This window comes from Monodon monoceros, unplaced genomic scaffold (assembly GCF_005190385.1).
Source record: "Monodon monoceros isolate NGI ecotype Baffin Bay Population unplaced genomic scaffold, NGI_Narwhal_1 Super_Scaffold_14, whole genome shotgun sequence".
Classification (NCBI taxonomy): Eukaryota; Metazoa; Chordata; class Mammalia; order Artiodactyla; family Monodontidae; genus Monodon; species Monodon monoceros.
Window position 1 is genome coordinate 17,076,644 of NW_021703770.1, and position 13,861 is coordinate 17,090,504.

At 37.6% G+C, this 13,861-nt stretch overlaps 1 protein-coding gene across 6 annotated transcripts in view; it reads right to left on the reverse strand.

Moving 5' to 3' along the window:
- COL14A1 (collagen type XIV alpha 1 chain) overlaps positions 1-13,861 on the reverse strand; it is a 271,596-nt gene that overhangs the window by 185,968 nt on the left and 71,767 nt on the right. The gene's annotated exons all lie outside the window — the stretch shown is intronic.

A 13,861-nucleotide genomic window follows, 5' to 3' on the forward strand; every position in this document is an offset into this window, starting at 1 on the left:
CAATGAAAAAGAATAGAAAAGCCAAAATAGACCCATACAAATATGTTCAACTATATGATTTTATATCTAAATATGATTTTAGACAAATGTTCAAAAGTACTTCAACAGATGGTGCGAGAGCAACTGGATATCCATGAAAGAAAGAAGAAAGGAAGGAAGGAAGGAAGGAAAGAAGGAAAGAAAGAAAGAAAGAAAGAAAGAAAAGAAAAGAAAAGAAAAGAAAGAAACTTGACCTAAACCCTATACTTTATACCAAAATTAATTCAAAGTGGATCATCAACTTAAATGTAAAAAGTAAAATTATAAAGCTTTTAGGAAAAAAGTAGAAGAAAATCTTTGGAGTGTAGGTCTAGAAGAAGAGTTCTTGGAGTCGACACCAAAAGTACAAACCCATAAAAAGAAAGTTTGATAAACTGTACTTCATCAAAATAAAATACTTTTGCTATGTGAAAGCTCATATGAAGAAGATGAAAAGACAAGCTATAGACTGGGAGAAAGTATTTGCAAACCACACACTCAGCAAAGGATTAGTATCTAGGTTACATAAAGAACTCTCAAAACTCACAAGTAAATAAAACCAAACAATCCAATTAGAAAATGGGTAAAACCTGAACAAATATTTCATCATAGAAGGTATACAGATGGCAAATAAGCACATGAAAAGATATTCAACATCATTAACCCTCAGGAAAATGCAAATTAAAAGCATAATGAGATTTCACTGTACACACCTATCAAAATGGCTAAAATAGAACACAGTGATAACAAATGCTGGCATGTAGGTATAGAAATGGTATCACTCACACTTTGCTCATGGGAATATAAAATGGTGCAACCACTCTGAAAACAGTCTGGCAGTTTCCTTAAAAAGTATACAAAAAATTACCATACAATCCAGCTATTACACTCTTGGACACTTATTCCAGAGAAGTGAAAACTTACATTCAGACAAAAAACTGTACACAAATGTTCATGACAATTTGATTCCTAATAGCCAAAAACTGAAATTAGTCCAATTAATTATTTTAAATGAAATAAATTCTCTTTGCCGTCAATATCGTATTTAAAGTTAAACCAAAGGAGCAGAGGAAATGAATTCTTGAACTGTATTTTAATTCAGCTCCTGGCTTAACATGAACTTTATGTAAAATGCAATTCTGAAAATACAGGTAGTACTTAAAAAAAGAAAAAAAAACAAGCTAGGCAGCTGACCACAATTGAAGGAAAGCACCCAATACATGGGCTACATCACAAATAAAAACAACACTCTGAATGTCACAGATTGAATCAGAAGGAACAATTCCCATTATGTAGTACACCAACTGTAGGTAAAAGATAAGGAGGTCCAAAGAAACTAACCATTTCATATCTGAAAGTTATGTACATCGTTAGATTAAACATTGTGCCCTCTACACTTATCTACTGACTTAGTCCCCATAACAGCTCTATAAAACAGGTATCATTATCAGTCCCATTTGCAGCCAAAAAATATGATATACATGGGCTGTGTGATTTGCCCAGAGTGCCACCCAGTGAAGAGGCAAAGCTTTGATTTGAACGCAGGTAATACATCTCCAAAATCTATGCTCTTAACCACAGGATATACTGACTTCAATAAGGTCCCTACATTACATCAATTTAGAAAGCAGGGGGAAAAGTCTCTAATATGAGGCGGTGTCCCCCCAGCACTTGCCCCTGCTGTGTCCACAGGTAGTATGTGCCATTTGCAAGCATCACTGTCTAGATAACTTTTTTCCCTCCCAAATGTATGCACTTAGCACTTAAGTAGCCCACATGACAAGTGTCCCTTTTACTATAGTTTTACACCAATTTTATTTACTGTGTTATTGACATCATGAGAAAATTTTATGTTGAAAATACAAGTTAATTCAAGGAATCTGAATCAGGATAAATCAGTCTACACTAAACCTATGTATATTAATTTCATATTAACTAATTTCCTGTATGAAATTTACTTATTAAAAATGTGTTTATTTAATATTTACTATATCCCAAGCACTCTTCTGGGCAACCAAGAATACAACTAAGTTCCTACCTTCCAGAAGCTTAAATTTTTAGTGAGAGGAAACAGACTAACAAAACATAATTTCAGATTTTTAAAAGAGCTTTATAGAAATAAACACAGTGATATAAAAAGTAGTGGTGTGGGGGGCCTTTGGAGGTGCTACTTTAGTTTGAATGGTATGAAATTACCATTTAAAGTCTTCTTTTTATATCACAGTATTCCTTTTGTTCTAATGGCATTCAAATTAAAGATGTAATTATAGTTAATATAGAAATATTTACAATGTATTTATGGAGAAGGGTATTCACCAACTTAGTTAATTAAAATAGAAAAGGGAAAATTGACAGAAGTAGCCTTTTTCTGCCAGGTAAACTCCTATTCATCCTTCAAAGCCCAGGTTACACTCCACCAACTCCAAGAAGCTCTTCCAACAGTCCTCAGATGGGACTCATTACCTGTTCCTCTTTACTGTCTCTGCATTTGTACATGGTTTATTGTACTCAGAACACTGGGCTATTATAATTTGTTTCCATTTCTATCTCCCTGACTAGACAGAACTCTTTGAGAAGTGAAGGATTTGTGTCTTATGTTTTTATCCCCTTTGGCTGAGATCTCGGCACATAGTACATCAATAAATATAAAGTACATTGACTTGTTAAAAAAGAATTCCTCTTTTCACATAATTCATACCTACGGCAGGGCACTAGAAAAATGAACCATGCTGGCTCAATTAAATGTGGTCTCTCCTCTTGCCCTGCCACCCTACCACACTGGAAAAGTGGATTCCGGTTATTTAGGGATCAGGGAGATTGTATCAGGTTTGCCTGTCTTCCTTGATATTTTCCCAATGCCAGAGGCAAAGCTAAATGAAAGGGGAGCGCATAATATTTTTACTCACATTATCTTAATATGCACTCAGAAAATCTCGTGATCATTTTCACCACAACTGGTCTGATACATTTAGTGGTTCTGAATTATTTTTCTCAGTGCCACTAGCAAAACATCCAGCTAGGCCACTCATTAACCACGACATTTGAAGGAAAACTGTGGTCACAGAACAATTTCTCACTTAAGTCTCTGGTAAGGTTGAGTTCAAGTTTCCAAACTAAGAGCTTGCTTCCAAGATTGGCTTCAGCCACATCCCTGAAGATTTTTTGTTTTTTAAGAGTTAACATCATTTTACATTTGCAAAGAGCTCAGTGGTTCTAAAAGGATTTTTCAATACATTGGCATATTCTGATTCTTACAACATTCTTGTGGGGAGCCACGATTGTCCTCAATTTTCAGAAAATGAAATTGAGGTTCAGAGAGACAAGTGAACAGTTCAGGCAGAGCCAGGACTGGGCACCAGGTCTTGTAAAGGTTTGGTTGCCTCTTCCATCATACCATGCTACTAGCACCATAGAAGGCATCCTCACCCATAATGCAACATGGGTGGCCACTAGATATCTGTCATATTAATGTTACAAGCTGTCCATCTATCAGAAGGGGAGGGCGTCCCTGGTGGCACAGTGGTTAAGAATCCGCCTGCCAATGTAGGGGACACAGGTTTGAGCCCCAGTCTGGGAAGACCCCACATGCTGTGGAGCAACTAAGCCCGTGAGCCACAACTACTGAGCCTGCACTCTAGAGCCTGCGAGCCACAACTACTGAGCCCGTGTGCCAAAACTACCGAAGCCCACATGCCTAGAGCCCGTGCTCCACGACATGGAGCCACCACACCGCAAACGAAGAGTAGCCCCCACTCGTTGAAACTAGAGAAAGCCTGCGCGCAGCAACAAAGACCCAACTCAGCCAAAAATAAATCAATTATTTATTTTTTAAAAAGGAAGGGGAGCAGGGGGGTCATTTCAGTCATGTTCAGAGTCGACATTAATCAGAGGGCACTTAGTGCTCATTTAGCCCAGTCTTGCTGGAGACGTACATTTTAAAGCATCCCTGACAGACAACTATCCTACCTAAAACAGCACTCCCCATCACCCTCTTCCCTTATTCTGTTTTATTTTTCTTTGTAGAGCTTCTTGCTTCCTAGAAATATACTATATAGTGTGATGCTTAATTTTATATGTCAACTTGATTGGTCCATGGGGTTCGTGGACATTTGATCAAATATTATTCTTTGTTTGGGAGGGTGTTTCTGGATGAGATGAACATATGAATCCACAGACTGAGTAAAGCAGATTGCCTTCTCTAATGTAGTTAGTCCTCGTTCAATTGATTGAAGAGCTGAATAGAACAAAAAGGGAACTGCTCCTGCCCGACTACCTTGATTGGAACATCGGACTCAAAGCTGACACACTGGCTCTTCTTGTGTCTCGAGCCAGCCAGTTCTCAGATGGGAACTTACCCCATCGGCTCTCCTGGGTCTCCAGCTTGCTGACTGCAGGCCTTGGGACTTCTTAGCCCCCATAATCATGTGAGCCAATTCCTTATAATAAATCTTTTTCAATATTTATATATATCCTATTGGTTCTGCTTCTCTGGAGAACCCTAACACATATAGTTATTTATTTATTGACTGCGGCAGATACTTTTCATGGCTTCCTTTTTTTTTAATAATAAAAAGATCTCCCATTTAGTGACTGCTTTCATCAGATGCTTTGCATATGTCTTTTCCATTTAAGCCTGATATTAATCCTATAAGACAGGTGTCCTTTTCACTCCATTGAAAAAGAAAGGTTAAGTAACTAGAACCTTTCTTTTTCAATGGAGTGAAAAAGACACCTACCTTATAGGATTAATAACTTGCCCATCATGACACACTAAGCAGGTAGAAAAACTGGAATTCAAATCCAGGACTGACTCCAAAGCCTGAACCATTTAGCTATTGTGCTATTCAACTCCTATGACAGAAGAGAAGAAAAGTATTTGAAAGGAAGGAAGCGAGAAAGGAAGGGAAGAAAGGATGGGGAAAGAAGGAGAGGGAGGGAGGGAGAGAAAGAAAGAAGGGAAGGAAGGAATAAGGAGGGAAGGAGGGAGGGAATGAAGAAAGGAAGGAAGGGAGGGAGGGAGGGAGGAAGAAAGGAAAGATTGCTAAGCCTTGTCATTAAAGAAAGCATGAAATCAAAGACATAGTTGTCTTATATCTTGGGGTGAATAACACCATGACAACTTGGAGGCACATGAAGCCCAATCCCTGAACCATAGTCAAAGAAACATTTCTTCTGTCACTCAGAGCTCTGCATCTTAAAAGTAACTGACAATCCTGTAAACATGACATTCATTACATTTCTCCTCTGCTCATAAACTGTAAGAGACTGGGAGAAGACATGACAGCTGTCTTCAAATATTTAAAGGGCTGTCATACAGAAGGGGGATTAGGAGTGCTCTGTATGCCCACAAGGAGACAGATTTCAACTCAACCCAAGAAAGAACTTTCGAACAGTCAAGATTTCCAGAGACCGCTGCCTTGAGAAATAGGGAGAGCTCTGTCGATGAAAGCAGATGCTCGTCAACATTTGAGGATGTGGCTGAAGAGGCTCAACCTCTCAACTGGTCGAACTACATGGATCTCAAAGTTACCTTCCGACTCCAAATTTTAAGATTATTTCTTCCCTCCCCCACCTACCAAGTTGAGCCTGAACTATTCATTGGGTTCTTCAAAGCTCTCCATAATTCACCTCCACTTCACCTGTCCATATTGATTTCTCACTTCATTCCAGTACAATTACTTTTCTTTCCCCCAACAACATTCTCAACTCTGAGACCTTTGACTCAATTTTTATCCTCTCTGCCCGCCACCATTTCTTCCTATCTAGCCTCTCCATACTCTACCTACCACAACGCCAGATACCGAAAACAGGTTTTATTTCCTTTGAAAATATACAGTCCTTTTAAAATACTTGTAGAGAAAGTCTGTCCTAAAATTTTATTTGTACAATGACCTGGTTATTACTTCCTGACTTTCATAAGTTCATGCTGACCCAAGAGAGGCTATTTTGCCTGACCACCTCTATTTAGACACAAAGCTTATTCAGGAGCTGGTATATTACATTCACATGTATTCTCAGCTCTGTATATAATATTATGTGATTTGGCTTTATGTTTACTTTAGTTGTTCATGGTGATTTTCTGAAAACATGCAATAACTCAATCATCCCTGTTACTCCAATTCATCAATAACAAACAGAACCTGACATTTTGAAGTTTCTCAGGCTGAAACACCTGCTTTATTTGATACCATCAGCCCTGCAGGTATAGAAACAAGATGTTTAATAAAAAATTCTTAGACAAGAAGGAAGGTATCAATCAGACGAGCCCAAGCATTGCTACTGGAAACAGCCTCTGCCAAACTCTATAAACAGTGCTCATAGCTGTAAAATATCTGACTTAACAGAAAGATATATTACAAGCTCTTTTTAAAATGAGGACATGTGCCACAGCCTGAGTGAGCCAGAGCACCCTAATCAGCCTCTCCTTTAACCCCGTCCTGTCTGAGCGGGGAACAGACGCTCTCAGGCAACCTACACACAGAGGCGGGGCAAAATCCAAAGCTGAACCCCAGGAGCTGTGCGAACAAAGAAGAGAAAGGGAAATTTCTCCCAGCAGCCTCAGGAGCAGCAGATTAAATCTCCACAATCAACTTGATGTCCCCTGCATCTGTGGAATACCTGAATAGACAATGGATCATCCCAAATTGAGGCGGTGGACTTTGGGAGCAACTGTAGACTTGGGGTTTGATTCTGCATCTAATTTGCTCCTGGTTTTATGTTGGTCTTAGTTTAGTATTTAGAGTTTACTATCATCGGTAGATTTGTTTACTGATTTGGTTGCTCTCTTGCTCTTTTTTTTTATATATATACATATATTTTCCTTTTTCACTTTTGTGAGTGTGTATGCTTCTTTGCGTGATTTTGTCTGTACACCTTTGCTTTTACCATGTGACCTAGGATTCTGTCTGTCCATTTGTTATTTTTCTTTTTGTTGTTTTTTGTAGTACAGTTTTTAGCATTTATCATTGGTGGATTTGTTTATTGCTTTGGTTGCTCTCTTTCTTTCTTTCATTCTTTTATTTAAATTAATTTTTAATTATTTTATTTTTAATAACATTTTATTTTAATAACTATTTTAATAACTATTTTAATTAACTTTATTTTATTTTAATAACTTTAGTTATTTTTCTTTCTTTTCTTTTTTTTCCTCCTGTTTATACTGAGCTGTGTGGATGACAGGGTCTTGATGCTCTGCCAGGGGTCAGGCCTGAGGCTCGAAGTTGGGAGAGCTGAGTTCAGGACATTGGACCACCAGAGACGTCCCGGCCCGTTGTAATATCAAATGGCAAAAACTCTCCCACAGATCTCAACCTCAATGCTAAGACCCAGCTCCACTCAATGACTAGCAAGCTACAGTGCTGGACAACCCATGCCAAACAACTAACAAGACAGGATACAACAACACCCATTGGCAGAGAGGCTGCCTAAAATCTTAATAAGTTCACAGGCACCCCAAAACACACCACTGAACACAGTCCTGCCCACCAGAAACACAAGATTCAGCCTCATCCACCAGAACACAGGCACCAGTCCCCTCCACCAGGAAGCCTACACAACCCACTGAACCAACCATAGCCACTGGGGGCAGACACCAAAAACAACGGGAACTATGACCCTACAGCCTGTGAAAAAGAGACCCCAAACACAGAAAGTTAAGCAAAATGAGAACACAGAGAAAAACAAAGCAGATTAAGCAGCAAGGTGAAAACTCACCAGACCAAACAAATGAAGGGGAAATAGGGAGTCTACCTGAAAAAGAATTCTGAGTAATGATAGTAAAGATGAGCCAAAATCTTGGAAATAGAATGGACAACATACAAGAAACACTTAACAAGGTCCTAGAAGAACTAAAGAGCAAATAAATAATGATGAATGACATAATAAATGCAATTAAAAATTCTCTAGAAAGAATCAATAGCAGAATAACTGAAGCAGAAGAACAGATAAGTGACCTTGAAGATAAAATAGTGGAAATAACTACCACAGAGCAGAGTAAAGAAAAATGAATGAAAACCTCTGGGATGACATTAAATGCACCAACATTCGAATTATAGGGGACACAGAAGAAGAAGAGAAAAAAAAAGGGACTGAGAAAATAAATATTTGAAGACTTCCCTAATATGAGTAAGGAAAGAGTCAGTCAAGTTCAGGAAGCTCAGAGATTTCCATACAGGATAAATCCAAGGAGAAACACACCAAGACACATATTAACCAAACTATGAAAAATTAAATACAAAGAAAGAATATTAAAAGCAGCAAGGGAAAAGCAACAAATAACATAAAAGGGAATCCCCATAAGGTTAACAGCTGATTTCTCAGCAGAAACTCTGCAAGCCAGAAGGGAGTGGCAGGAGATATTTAAAGTGATGAAAGGGGAAAACCTACAACTACTATGACTCTACCCAGCAAGGATCTCATTCAGATTCAACGGAGAAATTAAAACCTCTACAGACAAGGAAAAGCTAAGAAAATTCAGCACCACCAAACCAGCTATACAACAAATGCTAAAGGAACTTCTCTAGGCAGGAAACACAAGAGAAGGAAAACACCTATAATAGCAAACCCAAAACAATTAAGAAAATGGTAATAGGAACATACATATCAATAACTACCTTAAATATAAATGGATTAAATGTTCCAAACAAAAGACACAGACTGGCTGAATGGTTACAAAAACAAGACATATATGTATGCTGTCTACAAGAGACCCACTTCTGACCTAGGGACACATACAGACTGAAAGTGAGGGGATGGAAAAAGATATTCCATGCAAATGGCAATCAGAAGAATGCTGGAGTAGCAATTCTCATATCAGACAAAATAGAGTTTAAAATAAGACTATTCTGGAGCCTATGCTCCGCAACAAGAGGCCGCGATAGTGAGAGGCCTGCACACCGCGATGAAGAGTGGCCCCTGCTTGCCACAACTAGAGAAAGCCCTCGCACAGAAACAAAGACCCAACACAGCCATAAATAAACAAATAAATAAAATTAAAAACAAAAAAAAAGTTCTCAAAAAATAAAAAAAAATAAGACTATTACAAGAGACAAAGAAGGACACTACATACTGATCAAGGGATCAATCGAAGAAGATATAACAATTGTAAATATTTATGCACCCAACATAGGAGCACCTCAATACATAAGGCAAATGCTAACAGCCATAAAAGGGGAAATTGACAGCAACACAATAATACTAGGGGACTTTAACGCCCCACTTTCACCAATGGATCGATCATCCAAAATGAATATAAATAAGGAAACATAAGCTTTAAATGACATATTAAACAAGATGGACTTAACTGATATTTATAGGACATTCCATCCAAAAACAACAGAATACACTTTCTTCTCAAGTGCTCATGGAACATTCTCCAGGATAGATCATATCGTGAGTTGCAAATCAAGCCGTGGTAAATTTAAGAAAATTGAAATCATATCAAGTATCTTTTCCAAGCACAATGCTATGAGACTAGATATTAATTACAGGAAAAAATCTGTACAAAATACAAACACATGGAGGCTAAACAATACACTACTAAATAACCAAGAGATCACTGAAGAAATCAAAGAAGAAATCAAAAAATACCTAGAAACAAATGACAGTGGAAACACAATTACCCAAAACCTATGGTATGCAGCAAAAGCAGTTCTAAGAGGGAAGTTTATAGCAATACAACCCCACCTCAAGTAAAAAGAAACATCTCAAATAAACAACCTAACCGTACACCTAAAGCAATTAGAGAAAGAAGAACAAAAAACCCCCAAAGTTAGCAGAAGGAAAGAAATCATAAAGATCAGATCAGAAATAAATGAAAAAGAAATGAAGGAAATGATAGCAAAGATCAATAAAGCTAAAATCAGGTTTTTTGAGAAGATAAACAAAATTGATAAACCATTAGCCAGATTCATCAAGAAAAAAAAGGAAAAGACTCAAATCAACAGAATTACAAATGAAAAAGGAGAAGTAACAACTGACACTACAGAAATACAAAGGATCATGAGAGATTTCTACAAGCAAATCTATGCCAATAAAATGGACAACCTGGAAGAAATGGACAAATTCTTAAAAAGCACAACCTTTCAAGACTGAACCAGGAAGAAATAGCAAATATTAACAGACCAATCACAAGCACTGAAATTGAAACTGTGATTAAAAAACTTCCAACAAACAAAATCCCAGGACCTGATGGCTTCACAGGCGAATTCTATCAAACATTTAGAGAAGACCTAAAACCTATCCTTCCCAATCTCTTCCAAAACATAGCAGAGGGAGGAACACTCCTTAACTCATTCTATGAGGCCACCATCACCTCGATACCAAAACCAGACAAAGTTGTCACAAAAAAAGAAAACTACAGGCCAATATCACTGATGAACATAGCTGCAAAAATCCTCAACAAAATACTAGCAAACAGAATCCAACAGCACATTAAAAGGACCATACACCATGATCAAGTGGGGTTTACCCCACGAATGAAAGGTTTCTTCAATATACACAGATCAATCAATGTGATAAACTATATTAACAAATTGAAGGAGAAAAACAATATGATCATCTCAATAGACGCAGTAAAAGCTTTCAACAAAATTCAACACCCATTTATGATAAAAACCCTCCAGAAAGTGGGCATAGAGGGAAGTTACATCAACATAATAAAGGCCATATACGACAAACAACATTGTTCTCAATGGTGAAAAACTGAAACCATTTCCACTAAGATCAGGAACAAGACAAGGTTGCCCACTCTCACCACTCTTATTCAACATAGTTTTGGAAGTTTTAGCCACAGCAATCAGAGAAGAAAAAGAAATAAAAGGAATCCAAATTGGAAAAGAAGAAGTAAAGCTGTCACTGTTTGCAGATGACATGATACTCTACATAAAGAATCCTAATAATGCTACCAGAAAACTACTAGAGCTAATCAATGAATTTGGTAAAGTAGCAGGATACAAAAGTAATGCACAGAAATCTCTTGCATTCCTATACACTAATGATGAAAAATCTGAAAGAGAAATTAAGGAAACACTCCCATTTACCACTGTAACAAAAAAAAAATACCTAGGGATAAACCTACCTAAGGAGACAAAAGACCTGTATGCAGAAAACTATAAGACACTGATGAAAGAAATTAAAGACAATACAAACACATTGAGAGATATACCATGTTCTTGGATTGGAAGAATCAACATTGTGAAAATGAGTATACTGCCCAAAGCAACCTACAGGTTCCATGCAATCCCTACCAAATCACCAATGGCATTTTTCACAGAACTAGACAAAAAATTTTCACAATTTGTATGGAAACACAAAAGACCCCAAATATTCAAAGCAATCTTGAGGAAGAAAAACAGAGCTGGAGGAATCAGGCTCCCTTACTTCAGACTATACTACAAAGCTACAGTAATCAAGACTGTATGGTTCTGCCACAAAAACAGAAATATAGATCAATGGAACAGGATAGAAAGCTCAGAGATAAACCCAGGTGCATATGGTCACCTTATCTTTTATAAAGGAGGCAAGAATATACAATGGAGAAAAGACAGCCTCTTCAATAAGTGGTACTGGGACAACTGGACAGCTACATGTAAAAGAATGAAATTAGAACACTCCCTAACATCATAAACAAAAATAAACTCAAAATGGATTAAAGGCCTAAATATAAGGCCAGAAACTATAAAACTCTTAGAGGAAAACATAAGCAGGACACTCTATGACATACATCACAGCAATATCCTTTTTGACCCACCTCCTACAGAAATGGAAATAAGAATAAAAATAAACAAATGGGACCTAATGAAACTTAAAAGCTTTTGCACAGCAAAGGAAACCATAAACAAGCCAAAAAGACAACCTCAGAATGGGAGAAAATTTTTGCAAATGAAGCAAGCAACAAAGGATTAATCTCCAAAATATACAAGCAGCTCATGCAGCTCAATAACAAAAAAGCAAATAACGCAATCCAAAAATGGGCAGAAGACCTAAATAGACATTTCTCCAAAGAAGACATACAGATGGCCAACAAACACATGAAAAGCTGCTCAACATCCCTAATCATTAGAGAAATGCAAATTAAAACTACAGTGAGGTATCACCTCACACCAGTTAGAATGGCCATCATCAAAAAATCTACGAACAATAAATGCTGGAGAGGGTAGTGGAGAAAAGGGAACCCTCTTGCACTGTTGATGGGAATGTAAATTGATAGAGCTACTATGGAGAACAGTATGGAGGTTCCTCAAAAAACTAAAAATAGAACTACCATACGACCCAGCAATCCCACTACTGGGCATATACCCTGAGAAAACCATAATTCAAAAAGAGTCATGTACCACCTTGTTCACTGAAGCACTATTTACAATAACCAGGACATGGAAGCAACCTAAGTGTCCATCCAGAGATGAATAGATAAAGAAGATATGGCACATATATACAATGGAATATTACTCAGCCATAAAAAGAAATGAAATTGAGTTATTTGTAGTGAGGTGGATGGTGTAGAGCCTGTCATACAGAGTGAAGTAAGTCAGAAAGAGAAAAACAAATACCGTACACGTAAACATATATATGGAATCAAAAAATAAATGTTTCTGAAGAACCTAGGGGTAGGACAGGAATGAAGACACAGACGTAGAGAATGGACTGGGGACACGTGAGGACACGGGGAGGGGGAAGGGTAAGCTGGGACAAAGTGAGAGAGTGGCATGGACATAGATACACTATCAAATGTAAAATAGATAGCTATTGGGAAGCAGCTGCATAGCACAGGGAGATCAGCTCGGTGCTTTGTGTGAACTAGAGGGGTGGGATAGGGAGCGTGGGAGGGAGACGCAAGAGGGAGGAAATATGGGGATATGTGTATACGTATAGCTGATTCACTTTGTTATACAGCAGAAACTAACACACCAGCGTAAAGCAATTATACTCCAATAAAGATGTTAAAAAAACCATATAGGCTTATAAAACTTAAAATATATAAAATAAAATAAATAAAATGATAACTTCAGATATCTCTGAAAAAAATAAAAAAACTAAAATGAGGACATTTGAAAACTTACTTAAGGAAGAGCTATCTTTTTTTATACCACTGGAAAATTCATGGGTTAAGAATGATAAAATTTGTTGGAGGCCAACAGAAGAGGTGTCAAAAATCCTTTAAAAATGCCTTATCAAGAGTGGCCAGGGGTAGCGGAAAGTCGGAGTAAACAGGCGGTCTCTTTCTAGGAGAATCTCAGCCCCTTGCCCTCAGGGAAACCTTATAATTTTATGCACAGTTATCGTGTACTTTGCAGGTGTTCAATGATTATTTTCTGAATGACTGATTCTGTTTCATGCTTTTTTGAGTTCCTGAAAACATGAATTTTAATGCTTTACATCACAGCAAAAACAGAAATCTGCTTTCTGCTTTTTTCTAATAAAAATATTCTTTTCATGAAAACAGTCAGTCTTTCTTAATCTTCTCTAAGGGAATGTGAACCTCTCTCCTTGAGTCTAAAACAAGCCAAATCCAAATATTCAACAAATAGTTATTGACAATGTAAGACACTGCTGCATTCGGTAGGCTAATATTTTCTCTTTGAAAAGAAGACACTAGAAAAAAGGAAATAGAAAAGGGGGTGCCAACTGACATTCATCCCGTACCTGCTATGTTCCAGGTATGTCACAAACCTGATAGCATTTAATCTTCCCAAACCTGCATACTCGTTATGGCTATTATGCTCATTTTGCCAATGAAGAAACTGGAGCTTAGAGAGGTTTCTACGCCTTAGGTTGCCTAGGTAGGTAGGAAGCAAGGGAAGATTTCATTCCAAGGGATGTATGACCACAAAACCTGTGTGCTATA